The 25,088-nt window shown below is 51.4% G+C and overlaps 1 long non-coding RNA gene across 2 annotated transcripts in view; it reads right to left on the bottom strand.

The window, feature by feature from the left end:
• Positions 1–10,740: 10,740 nt before the first annotated feature.
• Positions 10,741–25,088, bottom strand: part of LOC125402618 (uncharacterized) — a 29,537-nt gene continuing 15,189 nt past the window's right edge. The window contains exons 2-4 of one of the 2 annotated variants that reach the window (XR_014999081.2): positions 18,871–20,585; positions 17,084–17,573; positions 10,741–16,573 (exon numbers count right to left, since the gene is read on the bottom strand). This is a non-coding gene — a long non-coding RNA (uncharacterized LOC125402618). Of the gene's footprint in view, positions 17,574–18,870; positions 20,586–25,088 lie in introns of both variants that reach the window. The other variant, XR_007232681.3, reaches the window with a different exon arrangement.

Genomic DNA, 25,088 nt, shown 5'->3' on the forward strand with positions numbered 1-25,088 from the left:
CACAAAGGGCTGTGGCAAGGGCTACAGGAGGACTCTGGCGGGGCACGGCTTTCCATTCCAACTGCAGCACCCTAGCTGTCTTCAAGTCTTGAAACCTGTTTGCTCATCTGTAAAGTGCATGCCAGAAAAAAAAGCAATTTCCAAGGTGTTTTACTGAGGGTTCTCCAGCTCCCTGGTGAGTCATTAACCGTATTTCTGCTTGACACTCAGGCGTGTGTGTTTTGAAGGCAGCTTGCGTGTGATTGGCACATGAATCCACAGAGTCTACACTCACCCATTGCACAGAGTGCACTTATCCTCACACCTGGATAGGTGACCATACGTCTTTTTTATTTATCTTTGTATTGGCCCGGTCTTTTCTCTGTGCCATGCACACCCTCTGGACGAGGCCTCCATCAGCTTCCTTCCACTATCTCCCCTACCAGGGCCATTTCCTGCCTTTCTCTCTACTTCCCACTTCTGTGAGTATCCCTTACTACAAGCCTTTCTCTCTCCTTGACCAGGACCAGACACAGCTCTGCCTCCTCCGTAAGGAGCCTACCTGTCTTGTTTTCCTGTTCTACCCTGATTTGAGTCTTTCTCCACGATCTAAAAAGTAATGTGTATTTGCTTCTCTTGTTAGTCTCTCTTAAATGGCTTGGATAGACCCCGAAGTTACTCTCAATTGGGCCTTGAGACTGAGTCAACACACATTCGTGGCTTGGGACCACTGTTGGACTGACATACAAAGGTCCTAAAACAAAGCCCTTCAGAGTCAGCAGCGGCCTGGAGAGATCCCAAGTACAGGCTGATGCTGTAGGATGTGGGTTTTGTGACAGCTTCCTTTGCCTCATCTGGCCCCATGGGGGACAAGGAACTAGACTGACCCAGGCTACAACATAGAGGGTCACTTGTCATACCGGGGTGATTTCAGAGCCTTCACTGGGGCCTGGATGGGCCTGCTTGGACATACCAGTGTTCAGAGAAATGCCACCAGATCATCCCTGACATACCTTGGTGTGCAGAAGTTTGACCATGGTCAGTCATGGGTTTGAGGCAGCTAGACAGCTGTGGCTTTTACTCCAGCCTCGTATACCTCTTCGTCCCAGTGCCTAACATAACCAAGAGTCACTGGTTCACCCTTGCTCTGCACCCTATCAATTTCTTGAACATGGACACAGCTATGTTCCAAGTATGACTGAGCCCCAGTGGCCTAGGAAGGGCAGGAGCCTCACTCCAGTTGGCTACCGACTCTCTGGGTGGCTGCAGCACCATGACAGCATGCCTCTCTACCACTCCAACATACATGCCCTTACCTGGTATCACAGCATGTGAACACGTGACGCGCTGTTCACACACAGGCCTTATGTCCCGACGTGACACGGTCGTTGGTATCATTGCTATACAGACCATGTGTGAAGGCCCTCTGGGACACCGCTAGGTAGGGGACTGGGAAAAGTAGGTGACAAGTGGGGATCCCATGTTGGGGCTGTACTGTGGAGTCCATGACTGGCACAGCGCCTACAGCTTGGGCATTTGGTTATGTTGGTGCCTGTCATTCTCATTTGCTAGTGGTGGTGGCTTTTATAAGGCCTAGAGCAGGGGATGAATTAAATGAGGATGTGGCAAAGCCACCTGCACAGTTCTTTGTCTTTGAGGGTAGCGCCAATCGCTCCCAGTCTTTGGAAAGTGGTAGCAAGGCCTGAAATTGACTTTATTATTGTGCGATCGTCCCCCTGGGGGGAGGTAAAAATGTTATTCATTCCAGATAGAGAGGATTCCCACAGATCAAAGAATTCCACCTCAGCCCAACATAGTGAACCAGTGAGTTCATTGGAGTTACTTACAGACACGTGGGAAACTCACAGGTAACTATACCAATGGAACGTCTATGGAATTCTCCAGGCGATTTATGGACAAGAGTCCTGCCCCAGTCAACCTTCCATCTCTGATATAACCTAGGGGAGGGGCCTGGTGAGTCCCATGAGCCTCATGAACCCCCCACCCCCCACCAGAGACTGTCAACAGGCCAACTCTTGTGAGGGTCTCATGTGGGTGGTACCAGCTGCTGAAGTGAGCTTCAAGATGGTGACAGTCATGTCTAATTTGGGGGACACAGATAAACACGTCTGACCACAGGGTAAAAAAAAAAAAAATATCATAGCCCGGAGTGGTTAGAGGAGGCTGGTGTTGGTCAGGGATTCCCCAGCTATGGAAACTGGAGCAAGGACTCAGGAGGGAGGGAGTCAGTTGGGTCATGGAAGGTCAGAGGCACCAGGGTGGTGAGGTCTTGGTGTTCAGGGCCGGTGTGGCTGGGGTGGAGTTGCCATCAGGGATGACTGGCATTGCAGGCCGTGTGTGTGTGTGTGTGTGTGTGTGTGTGTGTGTGTGTAAGTCGTCATCAGATGAGACCAGAGGTAGGTGAGGTGGAGAAACCGGGCTTTGCTGGGGAGCAAGGTCACTGCTATGGGGCCAGGAGTGAGAACTGATGGCTTCCAAGATGAGTGGGGCCGAGGGAGCCATTCAAGGCATGTGCTGGCAGGTGGGGGCAGGATCCAGAAGATGCTGCTGCGTGGGAGGAACAATGGGAGTTGCCCCTTAGGAAATGTGAGGTTGGTGGCTCAGAGGTCAATGGTTGCTCCCTACCTCGTCCTGTGATCTTAGAGCTGTGAAGAACAGAGAGAGATCAAAATGAGGGATGAAGAGGCCCAGGTGGAGCCTAGCTTTGGGAGGGGGATAGGCGAGAGATGGGAAAACTCAAGGAAAGCTGGGACCCAGAGGCCAGGCAGGCGTAGGTGTTCCCGGAGGGCGGGGGAGGAAAAGCAAGGCTGAAAAGGAGCAGACGGCCCAGGCCTCAGGGCCCCAGGCTGAGACCTCGGCCACACACTGTCATGGCTGCTTGCCTCTCCCTTAAGTGGTCCTGGCCGAGCTCTCTCTAGCCCACCCACAGCTGGCAGGCTTGCCTGAATCCCAGCTTTAAGGCTTTGCCTCTAAAAATAGGCGCTGCCTGAGAGAAGAGGCAGATGGACAGCTGCCCCCTGGCCCTCTGCATCTGGCACACAGCTGTGCGGCCTGGCAGATCGCCCGGCTGGCACGGAGAGCAAACGGAGCATCCTCTGCAGAGGAGGCTGCAGTGTGAGGAGGAGGCTGATCTCTCTCACAACAGAGACTCAAGGTCCCAGCTAACCCTAGACTGCCCTCCACTGTCCGCGTCCCAGATACTCAGAGAGGGCAGAAACCCGTAGAGGGGCTACTAGGCTTCAGACCCATCTCTTTCGGCATGCCTGTGGGAGCTATGGAGCTGGCCATGCTTCTTTTTCTTCCTCATGATCCCATCCACAAGGGCCATGTAGGGTTCAAGGGAGTCAAAATACATCAGGAACCTAGAGTAGCCAGTGCCTGCCAAGGCTCCAGTCCACCTGGGTCTGTTCCTCTGGGCTCTGTTGTGGGTCCTTCTGTCCCACCGTCTTAGTCCTCCTTCCTCACCTGAAGCTCTGTGATCCCTCCCAGGTGTCAGGCAGTGCCAGCTTGACCGGGACCCCTTGTCCGAGGTCCTTGCCTTGTCTGAGGTCTCCCCCACCCCGTCTCTCTGGGAAGGGCCTATAATGCTGTCTCCTAAGCCTCAGGCCTGTGAAATGTAGGGTCTACAATCTCCATGCAGGAGCAGCAGCTGTGGCTGGTCAGGTCCCACCACCAGCTCCTGCGTGGCCTCTAGATGCTGATGCTGTCTCCCTCATGACAGGAACAGACGCGGCCAGTCCAGGGCGGTCCCAATAACTGGGCAGGAAGCTCAGAGAGCCGTCATGGCAGGGTGTTTGCTCCTGAGGTGCAGCTGACAGACACACTGAGCAACGGTCAGAGATCAATGTCTGTGCTGTCACCCTCCCCCATACACTGTCCCTTATGGCAACCAGGGTCACCCAGGAGAATTTGCATACAGCAAACATATCACAAGCTGAGAGTTAAATCCCTTTGGACAAGCGGAAGGTCCTGTTGTAGGCATGTCCCTTTTAGCAGCACGTCACCTCCTCAGAATCCACTACCCCCAAGTCACTCAGATGTGATTCCTCATTGTCCCACCTCACTTGCCAGCTTGGGACCCCAGGAAAATAGAGCCACAGCACGGGCATCTCCATTTGGCTTTTCAGCTCTTCTTGCTCAGTTCCAGCGTATTCCTCTTGGGTGCACAACTAGCTTTCTCTTTATTACCAGAAAGCACGGCCCCTTGATATCATCACCTACGTAACCTTGGCTGACCTTCACTGTTGCCTCTGGTGTCCTTCGGGTCCTCCCACTTCAGGGTACGGTGACTCTTTCATTCCGGGTCCCTTAGCTCAACTTGCCTATGACATCTGGTCCTCTCAGCACCCAGTTCCCACCTGTGCCAGGCCACCTGCTTATGGGGTAGACACCTGGTTTCTCTGCTTCCTCTGGCCTCTTCCCTGGACCTATATCTGGGGCCACACTGGGGATCCCCCCAGCACCTTCTCCTTAACAGGGCCACCTGGGGAAACAACTCTCCTTTCTGACCATATCATGTATCCATCTTACCAGACCCACCATCTCCAGTGTCCCCACCATCAGAGTCCCCTTCCAGGATCCAGCATGTCCCTCTAATACACACCCCTCTGCTATCTCTGTGTTCCCTTTCTCCTCCAGTCTTCTCTCCTCTGCTTCCTCTGGCCTGGACATCTGGATGTTCTCCCCTAAGCTACTGGGGGATGGCCAGACCCTTATGTGCCCCCCATGTGACCCTGCCTGTGTGTGTTTGGGGGACCATAGGGCAGATGACCCCCCATTCAAGGAGAGCCCAACCCCCAGGCGTCTTACTAAACTGTTAGGGTATGACCAAAGTTTCACCATCTAAAAGAAAGAGGGTGAGGGGAACTTTTGCCCCCCTAACCCTCGACACTTCTCTTCATAGTGATAAAAATCACATGGAATTCTGTCAGGCTCCTGGACTTGCTTTTCTAAATTCAGGGCAGACTTCAGGACATGTCTCAGTGGGGATCCCCAGGTCCTCATAGGAGCATCTGAGTGAACAGGGCAGCTTTGCTCCTCAAAGAGTGACTTGGGAAATGCCACAGCTTAGATTTCTGAACAGAGACTCAGAACCTCCAGGAAGAAGGAGGGGCATCTAACTGTGAGGCCCAGGGAGTGGGGGTGCGTGCTTGGAGACCCATAGTCATGGCTGCCCCATGGTTCTAGGTTTCCTGAGCTTGGCACTCCTGAAGCGGTTAGCTGGTTCCAGGTGCGCTGGAGCCTCCTGCCAACGGGCCAATTCCTCTCTGTAAAGTTAATCATTCATTCAGCAGCTTTGGGCAGGAGGCTCTTGGCACACTGTTGAGAATTCAGAGTGAATTGGGTCCTCCACTGGAGCAGAGAGGGGCTCACAGACAGCGGCCACTACAGTGGGAGCTTCCTGGAACATCTGGGACCTGATACGGGGGGCTTAAGACAGCAGTCAGGTTTGGGCAGATGGCTCAGTGGGTAAGAACATTTGCTGTAAAGAAAAAAAGATCTTAGTTCAAATCCCCAGCACCCATGCAAACACCGGGCACGACAGTGTATGCCCGTAACTACAGCCCAGCACCCATGAAAACACCAAGCATTGACAGTGTATGCCTGTAACGGCAGCCCAGCATCCATGCAAACACCAGGCATGACAGTGTATGCTGAACCGCAGCATTGGTAGGTGGGAAAGGAGGCTCCAAATGGAGAGTTTCAGGTTCAGCGAGAGACTCTGTCTCAAAAACTAAGCTGGAGAGTGATCAAGGAAGACACCCAACTGTGGTGACATTTCATTTGTATTCTAATAAATAAAGCTTGAAGATCAGAGAGTAAAACAGCCCCACTGGTCAGCCTTACAGACCAGGCAGTGGTGACACACACCTTTAATCCCAGTAGCCCCACTAGTTTGCCATAGAAACGTGGCAGTAGTGGTGCATGCCTTTAATACCAGTCCTAGAGAAGAATATAAAATGGGAGGAGACAGCCCTCAGACACAGTCTCATTCTGAGATTCCTGGAGCAGGATCGCCATTTCAGTCTGAAGTCGAGGGAAGAGCCAGTGACTGGCTGCTTTGCTGTTCTTATCTTCAGGTTGAACCCCTGGGCTTTTATTAGTTGTGCTACACCCAACATTTTTCTCTGGGACACACACAGACACACACATACTCTCTCACACACACAGCCCGCCCCCACTACCTGGATGCCAGACTGGCTCTCTCCTGAAGTGCCCACCTCATATGGTAGTGCCCATGTGTTTGTGAATCTTTCTCTTCTAAGAGCTCTGTCCGTGAATTTAGGATTGTTCCAACTCAAGGTAGCTCATCACTAAGATTCTTCGCTCAATGTCACCTGCAAAGACCTTTGTAAAAAAGTAAGGTCAACTTTTGCAAAGTTTAAGACACTGGCCTGTGATGGGGAGCTGATGGTCTTGAACCAGGGATCTATGGGGTTTTGAGGGAGGGTGTGTATGACTCAGAGCAGTGGGGTAGCCAGGCCAGAAGACCTCCCTCAAGCGGGGCCTCTGGGTGCACCTCCTGTGTTCTGCCTGAAGGGGGCACTAAGGACAGCAGTGTCCCTCTGCAAAGGTGAGAAAATCTAAAGGTGAGTAGGGCTTGGGCTCAGCACCAGCTCCTTCCAAAGTCTGGTGCACACATGGCCTGCCCCAGCCTGCCTGCTGTCCCCCCCTCTCTGTCACAAGTTTCCAGCCAACGCGAGTGGCCACAGCTGATAACCTCCCAGAACCTTGGTTTCCTCATCTGTGAAAAGCCGATAACATCCTCTCCTGAAATCAGGGGCTGTGTGAGGAGACAGGCCGGGAGCTCTGCACCACAGGAAGGTAGCGTGGGCCCCTTCAGGGAGCCTACGAGTTGGCAAACCAGCGGAGTGCAGTCTCGGGGGCTTGCAGGTCAGGCTCCTTAACTGCCAAGGGGATGCGGAGCCATGGGTCACTCAAAAGGGACAGATGGGGTGGAAACCAAAGCCCTGGGTGAGGAGCAGAAAGTATGGAGAAGAAACCATGAGTGTGGAGCCAGAGGGGAACGAAGCCTCCACCACAGGCAGGGACAGGAACCGAAGGACTAGAGTCGGGCTCCACCTCTCCCCCTTTTCTCCAGCTTAGGCAAGGGGCGGGGGTAGGGGCAGCAAGATGAAGGCGACCCACAGACTTGCCTTCTTGCAGAGAAAATATTCCCTGAAAGACATTAAATGAAGTAAATAGGAGAGATAAAAATGGAAATATCAAGGCAGCAACTTCTCTTCTGATTATAAAGCAAGCAGTGGGGGCGGGGCGGGGCGGGCCAGAGGGAGCCGCAGCTGCAGCAGCCGGCCCGACTGATAAGGGCTCTGGCAGCCTGCGCGGGCGAGATAAAGCCAGGCGCCGCTGCCCTCAATCCCGGCCATCATCAATATTCACACGGCCTGACCAACTGGCATCGCAGATAGAATAAATATAGACTTCCAGCTATTACCAAGACCTTATTAATCCGCTTGCAGGCATTTAAAGGCCTTGGAAAATACGGGGGCTTTGAGCGCGAGCATCAATAGCTCGACTCATCATCAAACGCCTTCCTCACAGCTCCTCTCCTCTGCATTGTCTCTGGGTCTCAACTTTCTCTTAGAGATGAGGATTTTTGCATGCAGATGGAGGGACCAGGTGGGGAGGATTCAAACACCTGGTGGAGGGGATGCCAGGGGGTTACAGCTGTCCCTGGAGTCTCCCGAGCTCCGAGTGTATCCTCAAGGCCTTGAGAAGTATGTGCTGGCATCCCACTCGGCTCTTCCCTCGTGCTGTCAGCCCGTCAGAGCCTGGCTGGATGCTGGATCACACAAGTACGTTTATCACAGGGAGGGAGACCAGGGACAAGCCCTAAGCAGCAGGGTTACTGCTGAAACTGAGCCAGCTGGGGCTGCTCTCCTGCTCAGACCCCGGAGGCTCCTGGCTACCAGGGTATGCAGACCCGACGTTCCCTTCTGTGGTTTGTGTCATTTTGGTCCAGTCTCTTTTTGTAGGTAGCCTTTGCACAATCCAGGTATCCAGGCAGCTGGCAGCTCATCATCTCATCTGCTTAGACACCTCCTCCCTAGAGAGCCCCGCCTCAGCCTGTTCCTGTACATTCTGTGCCCCTCACACCAGGAAACCCCTTCTCATCAGCGTCTCTGCCCCAGAGCTGAGAGCAGAGTCTGGCCTGTGGGAGCGGCTGGGCTCATTGGTAAAGGAAGGAGAAAGGTTTAGATGCTGGGACAGATTTGGGATACAGAACGGATGGGCAGGGGGAGCCTAGAGTCGGTGAGGAAAGATACTCCGGGCAGAGGCACCGGATGGCGCAGTGGCTGAAAAGGAGACAGCTTGTCCTCCGCCTCTGGGAGAGGATCCTAACGTACTATCCTGGTCACAGTTCATGCCTGAATATCTTAGTTGGGCTACTTAGCTGTATAGCTGGAGGCAGGATCTGGTGGAAAGTGGCCCCTGTGTGTATGTGTGTGTGTGTGGGGGTGACAGGAAGGTGAAGGGTCAAGGGAGCACATCCATCGGGAGCTTGCACTGGAGCACACGCCAGGTGAGATGATGCTGGAAGCCATGAGATATGGAAGTCATACACCCATGATCTACTTATGGAACAAGGAGTTCCCGTGTCCCTCTCTTTGTCCAAGGGATCCCAATCCCCACCTCAGGATTTGCCTTATTTTTATTTTGTATATGAGTGTTTTGCCTGCATGTATTTCTTTGTGCCACGTGTGTGCAAGGTGACGGGAGGCCAGAAGAGGGCCTAGGATCCCCTGGGACTGGAGTTACAGATGGCTGTGAGTTGACATTTAAGTGATGGGAATCGAGCCAGGGTCCTCTAGAAAAGCAGCCAGAGCTCTTAACCATTGGCTGAACCGTTTCTCCAGGGTCCCCGTCTCTGCTTCCTGGAGCTGGCAGATGTTGGAATCTCCCTGGTTCGCAGTAAACTCACGAGAGGGTTTTAAGGACCAGACGAAGAGATGCCAGGATGGCAGAGACAAGGTCATGTGCTGAGTGAGGGAGAGAGAGCGGCCTCACATCCACAGGCAGAGCTCAGTCCCCAGTAGAGCATGTAGCTGGCTCGTGCTTAGCTCCAGGGGCCTGGAAAAGGTTTCCAGAAAAGCCCCACCTTCCCCACTCCCTGGGAAGCCACGCCCCTCTCAGTCTCCTGAGGCTCCTGAGGCTCCTGATGTCTCACACTCCTGCTGCAGACTTTTTCTAGCTACATTTAAGTATTTCCAGGCTGAGTAGACAGGCCCACCAAGGGTATTGGTCCTAGGAAGAGAAACCTTTGCCATCTTCCAGGTCCCAGACCCCTCCCTCTCCTCCAGCACGGATCCTACCATTATTCATTGTCTTAGTTAGGGTTTCCATTGCTGTGGAGAGACACCATGACCATGGCAACTCTTTTAAAGGAGAACATTTTATTGCGGTGTCTTACAGCTTCAGAGATTCAGCACACTACCATCTTAATGGGACAAGGCAGGCAGGCAGACGTGGTGCTGGAGAGGTAGCTGAGAGTTCTACATCCTGACCAGCAGGCAGCAGGAAGTGGTCCGTCTCACTGGGTGTGACGTGAGCATACATAAGACCTCAAAGCCCACCTCCACTGTGACACACTTCCTTTCATAAGGCCACACCTATTCCAACAAAGCCACACCTCCTAATAGAGCTACTGCCTGGGAGGGCATTTTCTTTCAAACTATCACAGTGACGAAAGGCTTTAAGCAGTGGTGTGGGAGATGAGCCTCAACCCCCATCAGTCTGAACAGCATGAGCAAACCCACTGAGCACAGTTGCCTGCTTCCCACACCTCTACTATGGCTGGGGAAACTGAGGCACAGAGGGCTATTTTGAACCTTAGTTGGACCTTAGAGTTGACAAAGTTGGATCACACACTAGCTCTATCCTCCTGACTTGAATGGCTTCGGACATATCACCCCACCTCCGACCCTGTCTTGCCACCCGGAAGTGAGCTCGACACAGGACACTGAGGGTGCAGACGGGGTGCCACATCGCTCTGTCCCCTGTTCCACATTCTGCTCTCCTCGCTGCCTCTCACTCCCAGACTGCAGGCAGCACGAGGGTTCGGGTCCATTTGCACTTCAGGAAAATGCCTTGCGTACAGTGAGAAGTGGCTTATGAAGCAGGGGCAGGAACATGCTGAGGTCCGCATCTCTGCAGTGTGACAAATCCTCCCAGTTTGTGGAGGGATCCAATCCTTCCCCCCCCGAAGGCAGCCACATTCTAGTGGCTGGCCCCCAGTCTGAACTCCACTCCCAGGCCACCACGTATCTCCCCCAGGATGGGTCTATATTAGGATTGGCTCCTTGCTGACCAGATGCCAGAGCAGCCAGGGCCAGAAGGCTCAGGTAAATACCAGTTATGCTGTCATTCATTAGAATAATTAACAGATGGTGAGGAACGGAAACAGGAGTGTCTCTCTTGAAAGCGGGTTATGGAGATGTCAGAGGCTCGGCAACCTGCCCCCATGTCTACATCAGAATCTCTGATGCTGTGATGGTCAGTTGTCATTGTCAACTTGGCACAAAGTGGAGTCACCTGGGAAGAGTCTCCAGGAGGGACTGTCAAGATTAGGACGGCCTGTGGGGATTGTTTTGATTATGTTAATTGAGATGGGAAGAACTGTCCATTGTGTAGCATGAGGGGGCCGGCCTGTTGGGGTTTCTGTCCCACCCGGTACCCCACAACTGGCAACTCCCAACGAAAATCAATCACAGGACTCCATAAGGTTATAAACTGATTGGCCCACTAGGTCAGGCTACTTATTAGTTCTTACAACTTTTGTTACCCCATTATCCTAATCTACATTAGCCCATGGCTCCGTACCTTTCTCAGCTGGGCAAGTTACATGCTGTCTCTTCGGTGGTCTGCACAGGAGTGGCTGAGGGAGCTTTCTCCTCCCTAGCCTTATCCTATTCTCATTGCCCCACCTCTACTTCCTGTCTGGTTGACCCGCCTATACTTCCTGCCTGGCCAATCAGCGTTTTATTAAAATACATGATTGACAGAATACAGATAATTCTCCCGCACCATTTCCCTCTTTTTTTTTTTTTTTTTAAACAAAGGAAAATACCCATGGTCCATTTGTTGGGAATGTGGGCGTAGTATTTCAGGCTACTTCCTGCTGGTTGGGGCCGCTGATGATCTTATGGGGACCTAAAGAAAATTTAGAGTTATAATCAAGTCCTGACTGAAGTATCCTGGGAGTCTTGATCATCTCAGGCTGCAGTCTTGAATCTGTTCTGGATGTAGAACTCAGACATCTGGGCCACCTGTTTCTGTCGGAGATTTCTCAGGTGGCCTCCCTTGGTCAAAGATGATTTTTCTTAACTCTGAATAAATCCATAGCCTCTCATTTTCTGTGGAAACAAAAGCAGAATCTCTTCTCCAAAGTAACATACCTTTTGACTTCAGTTTTGAAGCCAAGGTATTTTCAAAATACCTATCTTGGGTTAGTTCAGCAGCATTTATAAACAACAGTCCTTTAGCAGCTGTTGCTCCTTCCTCAGCATTCAAACAATTCAAAGAGAGCATAATAGCATACAGTATCAAGATTCTCTGCGTATTTTCCATCTTTATGTGGCTTTACTTTAACCTCTATTTCTTTTATTTTTACTTTTAACTTTTGGCTTTTTGAGACAGGTTTTCTGTATATATCTTTGTCCTGGAATAACACTGTAGACCAGGTTGTCCTTGAACTCAGAGATCTCGCTGTCTCAGCCTCCCCAGTGCTGGGAATAAAGGTGTATGCTACCACACCTTGAACTCACCGAGATCTGTCTCTGCCTCCCAGGCATTGGGATTAAAGGCGTGTGCTACCACACCTTGAAGTCACAGAGGTCAATCTCTACCTCTGTCCCTTGAAGTCACAGATGCCTCTGCCTCCCAGGCATTGGGATTTAAGGTGTGTACCACCACACACAACTACTCTCTTTCTTCCTTTTTTTACATTAAGAACTAACTTTTAGCCTGCATATATTTTTAACACACTGTAAAATATTTAGAGGTTTTTTCCTCTTTGAATCTCTCTTTACTGTATATCTCTCTTTTTTTTGACTACATAAGCCTTTAATTTACTAAGCAATATGGAGAGCTGTGGCTTTGACGGTTAGATCCAGCCCATTCCTCATGGCTGAGATACCAGCCAGAGCTTCAGTTCACTGCCACAACTCTATGGCGTTTCAAGGTCCTTGCTAGCAAGCAAGCTGTAGTATTCTGATCACAGACCACACTCAGTCGGACTGCCTGCTTAAAAGAGTCAGAGTTTGACCTGGCAGGACAGCCCAGAAAACCGGCATTTTAAAACAGCGCAGCTTTTTTTCTGCCACGGCTGAAAACCAAAAAGCATGTGTTCAGCTTTTCATCAACACCATTTAAGTGTTTTGCGGCAGGACCTCTTAAAAGAGCTGCAGGGTTTTGCAGCTGAAGCTGAGTCAGGAAGCCTCTCTTAGATGAAAGCCTTGCTTGCCTCTAGCAAGCAGAGCAGACCCGAGAAATTGCTGCTACCAAGAAAACATGCTTTACTCTTTCCCAAGCTTTCTCAAGCTTTCTGTGGATTCAGTTATCCACGTGGGCGCCATATGTAACATGAGGGGGCCGGCTTGTTGGGGTATCTGGCCCATCCAGTACACCACAACCGGCAAGCCCCAAAAGAAAATCACACACAGGACTCCATAAGGTTATAAACTGATTGGCCCATTTGATCAGGCTACTTATTAGTTCTTATGACTTATCTTAACCCATTATTCTGATCTATGTTAGCCACACGGGCTCAGTACCTTTCTCAGTGTGACAGCTTACATGTTGCCTCTTCGGTGGTCTGCGCAGGAGTGCGCACCCCAGGGCGTGTGAAAGACAAGCATGCATCCATTAATGCATTGCTCTTGACTGCAAGTGTTCGGTGGCAGTTCTCTCAAGCATCTGCACTGGGACTTCCCTGCTAGGACAGACTACGACCAGGAATTATGAGCTGAAAGAAATCCTTCCTTCCCTAAATGGGTTTTTGTAGGGTATTTAAGCACAGCAACAAGAAATACGAAGCCAGAGACTGTACCCTGGCTGGGCTGCTGCCTCTGGAGGATGGATAGTCCTCAAAGGGTGTGGCTCCCATGACAGGTGACTTCAAGGATCAGTGAACAAGGTGATGAGGACCCTGGCCTCCAGAGCTGGCCACCAGCACCACCACCTCAGCTTTATAAAGAAGTCACAGGAAATGGGGGTTTGGTGGCCAGATTGTAGTTCTTGCTGTGCATAATGGCTGTGAGACCTGCAGGCAGCCATGGGAATTAAAAGGGACAACATATGTGTCAGACTGTACCGCCTGCCTGTACTACGGGCCAGTATGGTACTACTCCTGTATTGCGGTGCCTACACTACAGGGCCATTTGCGAGCTGGCAAGGGTCTGGAGATTTAAACACAAAAAGACACACAGATAGAGACACGGGTCATCCTTGAAACAGGAATGCCCCTTTTACTGTGTACCAGAGCTGCTTATATAGGGATCCTTAACTGCTAGCCACGCCCTAGCCAAACCCACCAGAAACCACTCCCCTGCCATCAGGAACTCGTGAGGGTCTCGTGCTCAGAGCAGCTGCAAGCACAACACGTTGTTTACAAGAAATTCAGGATCTGGGGGGTTCACAGCTCCCAACAGCAGACAGAGAGGAATATCTAGACTATTTTTAGACACAGGGATAAAACCTGATGTCCCAGGTTTCTCCGTGCCTGGGATGAATGGAAATGTCAAGGGGTCCTGGAAGGTGTGTCCAGGGCTCCCCATAGAGTTGTAAGAAGTCTGAGGTGGGGCCTGTCCTACCCATGACACTGACCCTCTCACGGCTGGGACACATGGTATCCACCCTGCAGTCTTCACCATGGCAATCCATGGAATTCGGTCTGAGGCCTGGGTATGTAGGAGGGAAATGGGAGTCACCAGAGAGGGCCCAGAGAGGGAGGGAGACAGGGAGAGACAGAGGGGAAGGAAAAGACAGGAGGGAGGAAGAGGGAGGGGGCTTTTGTTTTGAGATTATTTCCTAACAGTCATGTTTCTAGGGAGTGTCCTTTTCCTTTGATATTTCCACTATCTGTTTCCCAGGACTCAGTTTAGGTCGCTGGTGGGAGGATGGCAGGAAGAGCCATTAAAACTCAGAGAAGGGGAACCACACTTCAGTACATGAGGTATGTGATTGGAGATGCAGGGGCGTACGACTGGGCTATCTGAGGATGGATATATCTGGCAGTGTATGGAAATATATATGATTGGGGTATATGGTCATATAATAACTAGGGTGCATCAATTTATATAATTGAGAATATTCAATTTATATTACTAGGGACATGAGGCATGATTAATAAAAGCTCAGAGACTGATATTGGGGTTCAACCTGAAGGTCAGAAAAGCAAAGCAGCCACTGACTCTTACTTCGACCTCAGTCTGAAATGGTGATCCTGCCTCCAGGAATCTCGGAATGAGGCTGTGACTGAGAGCTGTCTCCTCCCATTTTATAATCCTCTCTAGGGCTGGGATTAAAGGGATGTACTGCCCAGTTTCTATGGCAACAAGTGTGGCTACTGGAATTAAAGGTGTGTGTCACCACTGCCTGGCCTGGAAGGCTGACCAGTGGGGCTATTTTACTCTCTGATCTTCAGGCAAGTGTTATTTACTAAAATACACACTTACGGGGATGAATGAATATACACATGGATATGTGTACCGTTTATTCAGTCAGCTTTTCCTCACTAGGACAAATACCTGAGAAAAGCTATTTCAAAAAAAAAAATTATTTGGGGGCTGATGGCTCAGCAGTTCAAGGCGATTGCTGCCAAGTCTGCTGACTTGCGCCCAGACTCCAGGACCCACATGGCAGAAGGGGGGAAATAACGTCCACGGGCTGTTCTTTGAGCTCTGCGTTCATGTCAAGGCCTGCGTGGGCACACTCATGCCCAATTAGTAAACGGAAGAAGTACTTTAAATTGAAAAGGTTTATTTTGGCTCCTGGTTTCCGAGGCTCCAGTCCTGTGGTCAGCCAGTTGTATGTAATCTTGTGGGCCTGAGGTGACCCAGTATCCTGGCAGGACCGCATCACAGAACAAAGCTGCTCGTGTAAGAGGAGAGGAAGACAGACAGAGGGGACATATCCCCCCAAAGGCGTGCCTCCAGCTCCACAGAAGTGACCCCACTTCACCCATGCTTTCCCAAGGTCCTTGGTTAGGCAGGCAAGACAAGCAGAGTGCAGATGTCATGGGTCGCTATTGCTCCTCGAGCTAACCACTTTCTAGACTGCAGGGACACGGTTTGGTCCCTGTGGTCTGTGAGCAAGGGTGCCTGTCACCCTTAGTCCTCACTGGTACTGCCCATGTGGTTTTGTTGTTGTTATGTGAACAGATAGATGTGTGGCAGTGTCCCATCCAGGGTTGGGCACCTTTTCTGGCCACTTGGATGTCTTCTAATATGTCTAGAGGTCCTTTCTAACTCTGGGGTGGCTGACAACTTAATGTGAGAAATCCAGACTGCGGGGTGGGTGCAATCCATTTTTTTACACGCTCTGGAGGTAAAGGAACGGATCCTCATGTTAGTTCCCAGCTCCCTCCACTTTGTACACCTGACTCCCCTAACCAGACGTTTGCTGGAGTGTGTTCAGCTCATTGACACCTCAGATAAAAGGTTCCTGGGGTGCCCATTCCTTGCAAGGATGGGCTTCTCCAGCAGCTTGTCAGCTCCTCTTTGTTTGGCCCAGGGCTTTGCACTCCCAGCTAAGCAGTTTATTGGAATATCTATTACTGTCTCATGAGAATTGTGAATAAAGTTCTGTGATATGCCAGAGGGGAACAGAACCCATCTAACCATCTCCAGTGTGAACAGAGAACCTCTGTACAGCCAGCCTGACCCACGCCGTGTATCCCTGTGTGTGTCTCACCAGTGTGAACAGAGAATCTCTGTACAGCCGGCCTGACCCACGCCGTATATCCCTGTGTGTGTGTTCACATGCTCTCTCCCACTGCCTGCATACACACACATATACACCCCTCCACATACATATATGCACACTTTCCTACACACAACCCCAATACCACATACACCCCTCCCTCCACCACACCTATTTTCTCTATTCTCCTCTCCTCTCCTCCTCTCCCCTCCCCTCCTCTCCCATCTCCTCCTCTCCCCTCCCCTTCCTTATATTCATTCCAGAACTTCTGTCCCAGTATTGAGCAGTATGTCCTGAAGACCTCCCCTGGGCTCTCATATCTGTGAAGTTTCCCTTTGTCCTCTGAGAGTATGGGTGGGTCTCGGTTCTCAGAACCTGAGATCATTCAATGCATGGGGAAGGGGAGGGGAGGAAAAGCAGCAATTGAACATGCTTGGACCTCCCCACGGAGTCCCCTTGGCAACCCCAGCTTTCTACTCCCTGAACTCTGACCATACTCCATCTTGGCCTGGGATTCTGTGGCCCCAGCCCTTCCTCTTCCGCTGCTCCAGGCTGACTCTGCCACGCAATGCATTCCCGTGTTCAGCAACAGCTGGCTGAGCTTAATTAAGCCCCACAGTGCCGGTTCCACCTGGTGAGGAATTAACAACAACAACAAAACAGCAAACATCAGAGGAGGGGGTAGGCTGGGGCCTCCTGTTTCTTCCAGAGCAGGGAACCGGGCTGGGAATCCTAGCCTCTGCCTTTTCCTCTGTGACAGGGCTTAGATGCACACTGTCACCACTGTGTCCGGGAAAGGCGTCAGCAATCTAGGGGTGGTGGACCTTAGCCTAGCTTCTGTATCCTTGAGGGCAGGCAGGCAGTTTCCCCATCCAGGGTGAGAGGAATCAGGCTACAGAAGGCCACAACTTAGCCTTCCCCACGTGTCTGCCGATGATTGGCACACATGTGGCCCTGTAGCCAACCAGTTCACAAGCATGTTTGTGGTCACCAGGGTCCAGGCAGGTGATACATGAGCAGAGACCAAGAATCCCCCACACGCAACTTGGCCACGGGTTAGCCTTAGAAGACGCTGATAAAGCCCCCCCCCCGTCAATGTTCCAATATCCCATTGAGGCTATAAGCAAAGGTGGTACAGTACCCCTGAGTGGACAGAGCAGAATATGTGTGGTGTCTAGTGGATCCCATTGCTCTTAACTCTGCTTGGCAACAGTGGCTCTAGCGTGCTCCTGAGTCTCCACGCTACAGGGCTGGAGCTTAGGAAGGCTGGTCATGGTTCTAACTGTAGCCACGGAGGATGGGGCTACCTGAACCAGGCTGAGAGCCAAACCAAGGTGAGGCTTCTGCAGGTGCAGACTCCAGAGGGGTCTAAAGAAGAAGTCACAGCTGTGGACACTCCAGCTGGATGATCCTCAGACCGCCAAACTTAGACAGGCCAGCAGGTGTCAAGGCCCCCGCGGACCAAGACTGCTTCTGCCAGAAATTTTATTTATAAGGTGTATACATCTGGTTCCAGCGCGAGTTTGAGAACCGCCAGAAAGCAAAATAGCGGTTGCAGCAACAGCGGAAGGTCTGCACCAGAGACTACTGCGCTCTGTCGAGTCCGGGGCCCTGCGCTGAAGATCTTGGCACTAAAACGACAGGGAAAGAAGAGGGGCTTGTTAGCTGTGTGCTCAGACTTCCAGGGTTTTGTTCTCCGTTTGTGTGGGAGACGTGAGCGTTTGGTGGACAGAGCCTAGGGAACTGTGGAAACCTCGGCTGGGGTCTTTCTCTCTGTGTCAGAGTCGCCCAGCCTTCGTTAGGGTCAGATGTATTGGAACAAAGCTGCCCAAAATTTGCCACTTTCCTTTTCCACTTAGGGGAAATTCCTGTGTTTTTTGTTCTTGTTGGGTGAAGGGCCCTGTTAATATCATTTAGGTCATGGTGGGTGAAATATTGTTTTTAGCTCCTTTCTTCCCCTCCTCCTCCCCCCCTCCTGATTTTTCATCTATATATTTGACAGGGATGTTGGAACCTCCAACTGTGACTGTGAGCTTGTCTGTTTCCCTTTAGATCAGCCTAATTTTGCTTCATGTATTTTGAAACCTTTCTTTCTTTGTTTTGTTTTGTTTTGTTTTGTTTTGTTTTTTGAGAACAGTTTCTCTGTGTACTCCTGGCTGTCCTGGAACCCTCTCTATAGTCCAGGCGAGCCTTGAATTCACAGAGATCCACCTGCCTCTGCTTCCCAAATGCTAGGCTTAAAGGTGTGCACCACCACCGCCCGACTTTGAAACTCTGAGCAGACTCATTTATGAAGGTTCTTCCTTATGAGTTCGTAACTGATACATTCCTCTTCAGCTCTAATGATGCTTGTCTGCAGTCTGCTCTGTCTGCTATTAGCATGGCCACTCCCAAGTTCCTTTCCTTTAGAATGTTAAACAGTGTGTGTGTGTGTGTGTGTGTGTGTGTGTGAGAGAGAGAGAGAGAGAGAGAGAGAGAGAGAGACCACTGATGTGCATGCACACCCTCAAATGTCACAGCATGTGTGTGTAGGTCAGAGGACAGCTTTCAGGGGTCAGTCTTCTCCTTCCCCGTTGTAAGTTTGGGGGATCGAACCCAGGCTTAGTGGGAATCACCTCTTCCCACTGAGCATTCTCTCCCTGGCCTTCCTTTTATTTCTTTTTCTTTTTGTGCTGGATATCTAACTGACTCAGGGCTTCCAACATGAGAAGCAAGTTGGACCACACACTCCAGCCCTTCGATCTCTGCTTTTTAGCTCAAATATTAACCCTTTATATTTCACTTAATTTACTTATTAGCATGATTGAATTTAAACTATCTGGCTTTTTGTTTCATATAGACCCTTGGTTTTTGTTTCATACTTTCCTTCTTGCCTGCTTTTGAATTATGTGGTTATTCTGCAACGTTGATTTTATTTCAGAGATATACCTCAGGGCTTCTTGTGGTTTTGGCAGCTGCTCTCAGGATCCTGATGTCCTTGCTGTGAGTTCAGATCACACCTTACTAAATTGATCTGACGCTGCGAGAGGAAATGTTACCATAGCGCCTCTACCCTGCTGTCTCGTGTTGAAGTCGCACACACTCCTTCTGAAAATACCATCCTCCCCTCCCCCCAGAGGCCATTATTTCTACTCTGTCGTCATCTGAAGAGGACTTTGTGTTACCACATTCCAGATTCCACAGGGCTTCCTTTCTGGGTTGATCTGAGCCTCTCCAGATCATCCCTCTGTCCTGAAGGACTTCTCCACGGTTCCTACACACGTCTGCTAGGATGGACTTCCTCGGATTCTGTTTGCCAGGAAATGCTTTATTTCAGCTTAATTCTCCAAGGGTGTTTCGTTTTTCTTTGTTTATAGGTTTGTTTCAACATTTTAAAGACACTCTCCTGCTGCCTTCTGGCTCACATCGCTTCTGATGAGAAGTCATCAGTATTCCTTACCGTGTGCCTCTGTCTCTGCTGCACCTGTTTTTCTCTACCTGCTTCTGGGGTGGTCTCTTTATTCGGTGTTAGTAGTTTGCCGGCGTGTCCCTGATTTTTAGTTTTATTCCACATGGCCTTTATTGATTTGTGGATTGATACTTTTCATCTACTCTAAAGACAGGGTCTCCTGTATCCCAGGATGGCCTCAAATTCAGTCTGTAGCTGAGGATGATCCTGAACATCTGATCCTCCTGTAAACACATCCCGAGTTCTTGGATTATAGGTGCAAGCTCCTATCTTGCCCAGTTTATATTGTGCTGGGGGATCAAATCCAGGGCTTCACACTGTTAGACAAAGGCTGAAGCATGTCTATAGCCCTGTTGGGTTTTTCAATTTGTACTTACGCTTGCATTTTTAAAAATGGATCCATCTTCATGTCTACTCATCGTTTCTCTGTGGTCCGGACGGCTGCTCACCTGTCTTCCTTTCAAACCTTTCTCTTTTAATTTCAACATCTGGGTGACCTCTCTCTGGATCTGTCCCCTGAGATCTTTTCTATAGAGAGGGTGTTATTTGTTCCAGCCCTGAAGCCTTACCCGGCAAAGCTGTTTTGAACCTGTTAACAAAGGGGGCTGCTTGGCATTTCTGAGCTGGGGCCGTCATCACCCTGCTCTCAAGGCTGGCCTTTCCAGGGCTGCAGCCAGTATTTGCTCTCCATCTGTCTCAGATGAACACTGTCACAGTGCCACATCACCTCTCCACCCTCGGAGGAGTTTCTACTGTTGTCACACGTGGTTCCAGGGAACTCCTGTGTACAGCTCCGGCCTCTTGTTTGCACAGCTTCCTTCTCTCCATATGCCACGAATCGCAGATGCCTCAGCACCCTGAGCACCAACCTCTGCTTCCTCTGTCTACTACAGCCAGTGCACCGTACTGGTCTCCACATCACTCAGCAGAGGCCTGAGAACCCCCTCCAGGTGGAAAGCTGCGGGTGGCTTGCCGCTGTCTGTGCAGAGCCTGAAACATGCTTGTTCCGTTCAGATGGTCACAGATGCGTTGCTGTGTCAGACCCGACCACTTCAAAGGGTCAGAGTCACACTGGCTCACAGTTTCCCAAGCTTCAGCGCAAGGTCAGCTGGCTCCACAGCTTTGGGCCCGAGGGAAGTAGAGCATCCATTACCCAGCAGTAGAGTGTGATAGAGACTTCTCGCCTTACAGCAGCCTGGAAGATGGGGGTGGGAGAAAAGGAAGAGAGGTGAGGAGGAGGGACGGCAAGAAAGGGAAGAGAAGAAAAGGAGAGGATGGGTGAGGAAAAGAAGAGAGAGAGAGGGGAGAAAATAGAAAGGAAGAGCCCAGGACAAGATAGCCCATAAGGGATGTCCCCAGTGAGCTCCTCCTCCCATGAGGCCCCGCCTTCCTGTACTGTCACCATAGTGTGAATCTCTCAGTGGATCTATCCTCAGGATCCAGTCTCCTCTCAAGGGTTGCATCTCCAGCTGGGAACCCAGCATTCCACACAGGAGCCTGTCAGAAGACATCCTGCATCTAAATCACCACACACAGGTTTTATGCAGCTAAACAGTTGTCTTTGGCAGGCATGGAATCCCAACGTCTGTCTGTTATTCTAATCATGGCCAGAAGCAGTCCCACCATCCACTGCCTCTTGTAACGCCCTTTCCTTCTATCTGTGATGGGATTTCTTCAATACCCTGGTCCCACTAGAGTCCTTTCCGTCCCCACCAGAAGCCATTCAGATGCCGTGTTATTGGGTACATTTGGGGGTCTCTGTAGGGGGATGAGTCTTACTCTGAGTCTGCCAATGCTCCCCAGGTGCTCAAAGGCTAGCACCTCACCTGAGGAAAGTGCCCAGGCTTTCACGGAGCTACGTGGGCACCTTGTTGGTGTCAGCACACAGTGTCTACAGACATAGGTTGGGTGGTGACCGTCCTTCCTCATGCCTGTTTACTTTCTGCCGGGCAGAGTGGATGTCTAGAATGCAAAGATGAGGGTCTTTGAATGCCACCATCCCAGAATTGGGTCCAGGAGTTCTGGGAAGTGTGTTTCTGCTTTGTAATTAGTTCAGTATTTAAGAGAATGTCCTTAAACATCAACCGTGGTTCAGGCTTCAGGGATGAGATAAAATGCTCTGCCCTGGAAAAGCTATGACCCTAGAATAAAGGTAGGGGCAGCAAAGAAACAGGCAAGTGATGTGCATCAGGAAGCCTGTGTGGCATGAGCTTGGGCAGCCTCAGCCCATCTGGAGCAAACTTGGAAGCCCTCCTAGAAGGCACCAAGGCTGTGAGTCACCAGGAGGGGGGCTGGGAAGGAGGGCATGTGGAAGGGCTGGGAGTCTCCAGAGACTGGAGTTCACGTGCACTTCACAAGTCCTGAAGCTGAAGGGTCAGGCGCAGAGGGCTGTCACAGGTTGGTGACCGGGATCCAGAGGTCAGTGAGGAGTGACCGGCAGCTTCAAGTTATGCATTATGCTCATAAGTTCCACTGTGGCCACTTTTGGGTGGACGGGCCTGAGCAGCAAGGGGAACAATGGGGACTCTTGTGGTGATGAGAAGAGAGGAAGTGACAGGCTCAAAGCCTGCAGTCCCACTTCGGAAGTCTCTGTCCTCACGGAAGGACTAGAGCTGAGAACACACCTTCACCTGTTACAGGGAACAACTGGATGTGAGTGACCTCTCTGTGGATGCTGGATGTCTGGCTCTTGTTAAATGCCGAGGAGACCGAAGCTTGTGGGAGAGGGCCAGTGCCCGCCCAACTTCACAAGATGCATACAAGATATAGAGTCAGATTTCAGGCTGGACAGCCAGCAAGTGCCCTGACACATGCAACCTCTCTGGGGTCCATTTGCTGGGCAGGGCTAAGCAAAAGTTAGTATATGCAGGTCTACTCAGGCACATACATGTGTATAAACACACAAATGACTCATGCTTACATGTGTGTGCCTGAGCACAAATGCATATACATATACATGACCCTCAAGTTTGCACACACAGCATGCTCACACACACTCCCACACATTCAGACACTGATTGGGTACACTCAGTCATAGGGTAGGATGGAGGATTGTTTCTGGAGCGTCCTCTGTCTCTGATGCTTCTGGGGTCACCCTCTTCCTTGGGCCAGCAGGTGGGTGCTGGTGGAAAGGCTGGGAAGGGATGCCAATACTCTTTCTCAGCACGCTCAGAAGCACCTTCATTTTAAGTGTGGGTACCACATACAGGTGCCAGGCTAGGCCTCCTGCCAGGACCAGAGGCTGTCTCAGAGACCCATGATGCCCCAGAGAGGAGGTACCAGGGTTCCCTAGACAGATGGTGCAAAGCCAAAATTCCTTCCCGACTCTAAGTGTGGAGTGCTCACAGGAGATCAAAAGCTCCACCTCCACCTCCAGGTCTTGAGAAAGCACCCCTGTCAGGGGCCATGACACATGTGGCTCCTGGGTGCTCTCCCCCACTGTCTATGCTCTCCCCACAGCCACACTGTCTTCCCTACAACCCACCCGTGTGCTGTAGCTCCCTTTGGCCCTTTCTTGCCTTCCCGCTGCCTCCCCTCCCCCACCCCGCTCTCCTTTCCCTCCCTCACCATCTCTCCCCCTCTTGAGCAGCAAGAGAAATGGAAGTCGAGATCTTCTCTTGGCGATAATTATTGAAAAGTTCAGTCGAAGACAGACAGCGATGCTGCGCGCAGGCGAGCAGGGGAGGGACATTAAAATGCACCCGCACAGCTTGCCTCGCAACAGATGTTGGCATAATTAGAGAGGAAAAAATTATGAAATTAATTTGTGGTTCAATGTAAATTTCACCAATGGGGAGAAAGCAGAGCTCTAGCCACCTCGTGCGCACACGCGGGCTTGCACACATACCTGACACGCCCACATGCGGGCATGAGCACGCATAGACAGACGTGTACACACCTGAACGTGCAGACTCCAAATTCTAGGGGAGTGGCGATTGTCAGGTCTCTTCAGGGGAGAGGTGGGCATGACAAACAGGAAGGAAGGGATCGGAGAGGGGATCATCCTGCTGGAAGTTCAGCCACTGGGATTGCTGAAGATGGTTTCCTCCTGCATTGCGGGAGTGGGGACTTGGTGGGCGGCCCAGATATTGGAGCTGGATGGGTCCTTAGGATCACAAGAGCTGGAGTGTGACAGTTCCCTATAGTTCCAATGCACATGGAGCTGGAACCGGGGTCTCACCAACCTATTCCTCACTGTGTGGTGTCTTTGACGCGGCCCCCAGCTATCATTCATGGGCAGATTAGAACAGAGAGAGCATCCTGGGGACTGGGGAACAGGCAGGACCTTGTGGCAAGGGTGGGGTGAGGGCATCCGTAAGTCCTTGGTGTGAGGATCAACATGTATAGCTTGGCTGGTCAGCGGTCCTAGAGGATGGGTACCCATCCGTGGTGGGGACAGCAGAGAGGGACATTCTGTGTAGCCAGCCTCCTGCTCAGCGCTGCTATCAGTCCTCCTAGGGGAACTCCAGTGAGCCTGCAGGGGTCCCTGAGCAGGCAGGCTTGCAGAGGTACCATTCACTACTTCATAGAAACCACACACAGGTGAGCCTGCCAGGCTGGGACCGGCTCCTTTCTTCCGTGACCATGTGACCTGCTGGTGCTGACTATGACCTGGGCTGGTCACAGGGGCTGGCCTCCCCACCCGTCACCCTGGGCTGGTCACAGGAGATATCTCTGATATTTGCCTCCACACGGGGCCACCTTCCCTGCCTGAGACAAGGTCAACTCACCCTGCCCTCCTGCACTGTGGCTTTGTCTTTCAAACCTTAGTGTGTCAGCCTGGGGCTAGGTTTCAGCCATGCTCCCCACCCCTTCTGCTCCAGGGTGAGTCTTCCTCTAAAGCCCTTCCCTCCATCTATCCGTCCAGTATGTCCACCATTTCCCATCTGTTCCTCTCCTGTGCCCTTTAGCAGCCATAACTATGAGGACTACCCCCGTACGGTTGTCTCTTCAGCCTAGTGGGCTGTAGGGCCTGCACCCCTCACTGGTGCTCCCCTGAACCCCCCCTCGCTATGTTAACTGCATCTTCTAGAACCCCAGATGCAAGTTCAAGATAGGCATGCTCCTCCAACCCAGTCAAGCCTGTGGTTCCTCGCCCTGTGTTCCCCCAGGGTCACCCATTATGTGCACCCTCCATAATCAACTTGCTACCCCCCTCCTCCAGGAAACCCTCCCTGACTTCCCTCTGCAGAACAGGACACGCAGCCACACTGCTCAGTGGCGCCTTATCATGAAGATTTGTGCGCCTGGCTGCTCCTTCCTCCACCAAGGCCACAGTCTGTAGATCAGCCTCTCCCGGCGCAGCTGCTGCTGGCACAGAAGGTTCTGCTGACAAGTCTAGACCCAAGGGGGTCGGGGAGATGTGAGGGGCCAGCTTGAGGCTGTCAGAAGTCTGGCTCGTAGCAGTTTTAGACCGAAGGGGAGCAGTGGCAGACACTGTCACCTCTGCTGCACTGGCGGTGCTGCCAGATGCCAGGCAGTGGCCTCAGACCCAGAGAGACCAATTTGTGTTCCGCAGGTGGTCTAGGGTCCCAGAGACACTGAGGAGTAGCTTCAGCTTAACTTAGGAGGGTTATAGATCTTATTTATCCTTACTGTGTGTGTGTGTGTGCACGTGTGTGCATGCATATGCATGTGGGCATGCACATGCTACTGTGCACACATGGGAGTGAGAGGGCAACTTGTATGAGTCAGTTCT

The sequence above is a fragment of the Myodes glareolus genome, chromosome 22 (assembly GCF_982192425.1).
Source record: "Myodes glareolus chromosome 22, mMyoGla1.1, whole genome shotgun sequence".
Taxonomy (NCBI): Eukaryota; Metazoa; Chordata; class Mammalia; order Rodentia; family Cricetidae; genus Myodes; species Myodes glareolus.